Here is a 1,458-nt window from a genome sequence, read left to right on the forward strand (position 1 = left end):
TCAGTCCTTCCGACAATAATTTCTTTTTCGATTTCTTAAGACTTTCCATGCAGTCATTTCGCTTAGCTTCCCTGCACTTCCTATTTATTTCATTCCTCAGCGACTTTCATTTCTGTATTCCTGAATTTCCCTAAACATTTTTGCACTTTCTTCTTTCATCGATTAACTGAACTGTTTCTCCTGCTGCCCATGGTTTCTTCGTAGTTACCTTCTTTATACCTATGTTTTCCGTTCCAACTTCTGTGATTGTCCTTTATAGAGTTGTTCATTCCTCTTCAACTATACTACCTAATGAGCTGTATCTGTAGCCTTAGAGAACTTCAAGCGTATGTCATCATTACTTAGTACCTCCGTATTTCACTTCTTTGCGTATTGGTTCTGACTGACTAATCTTTTGAACTTCAGCCTACTCTTCATCACTAGTACGTTGTGATCTGAGTGTATATCTGTTCCTGGGTACGCCTTACAATCCAGTATATGATTTCGGAATCTCTGTCTAACTATGATGCAATCTAACGGAAAATCTTGAAAATTTTATTGTGGGTCTTCAGCCTGTTTGTATTGCATCTTGTTTATGTTTGTCTACTCACCCTTGCCTTGAGGGTCTCAGCCTCGCTGTGTATGTATATGTTAATTATTTTATTTGCAATTTTAACTGCAGGTTTTAACCACTTGAGGTTAATCTTATTGATCTGAGATTTCTTGTTTGGAGGCCTTAAGCCGAGAAGTACTGCCTTTTTGAAACTCGTAGTTCTAAAGGTTCGGATATGCGCCGTTTTGGTTTAAAGGTGTTATTGAATTACAACAAATTGCAATTTTGAGTGAACCTGACCGACACCATATTTGGCCCTCATCACCTGTTCTGCCCATCGGGTTTAGCGGGCATATCATTCGTTTCTCTGAGATTCGTGCCAAGAGGATTGACAGAAGATCCAAAGGAGAGCAATACGTTTCGTAAGAGGTTCATTTAGTAGTCAGGTAAGTGTTGCGGAAATGCTCCTCCTATTCCAGTGGCAGACGCCGAAAGAGAGGCGTTCTGGAACAGGATATATCGGGTGACAAAAAAGTCAGTATAAATTTGAAAACTTAATAAACCACGGAATAATGTAGATAGAGAGGTAAAAATTGACACATATTCTTGGAAAGATATGGGGTTTTATTAGAACCAAAAGAAAAGTATTGCTAGAGGCGTGAAACATCTCTTGCGCACGTCGTTTGGTGATGATCGTGTGCTCAGCCGCCACTTTCGTCATGCTTGGCCTCCCAGGTCCCCAGACCTCAGTCCGTGCGATTATTGTCTTTGGGGTTACCTGAAGCCGCAAGCGTATCGTGATCAACCGACATCTCTAGGGATGCTGAAAGACAACATCCGACGCCAATGCCTCACCATAACTCCGGACACGCTTTACAGTGCTGTTCAAAACGTTATTCCTCGACTACAGCTACTGTTGAGGAATG

The sequence above is a fragment of the Schistocerca cancellata genome, chromosome 2, assembly GCF_023864275.1.
Source record: "Schistocerca cancellata isolate TAMUIC-IGC-003103 chromosome 2, iqSchCanc2.1, whole genome shotgun sequence".
Classification (NCBI taxonomy): domain Eukaryota; kingdom Metazoa; phylum Arthropoda; class Insecta; order Orthoptera; family Acrididae; genus Schistocerca; species Schistocerca cancellata.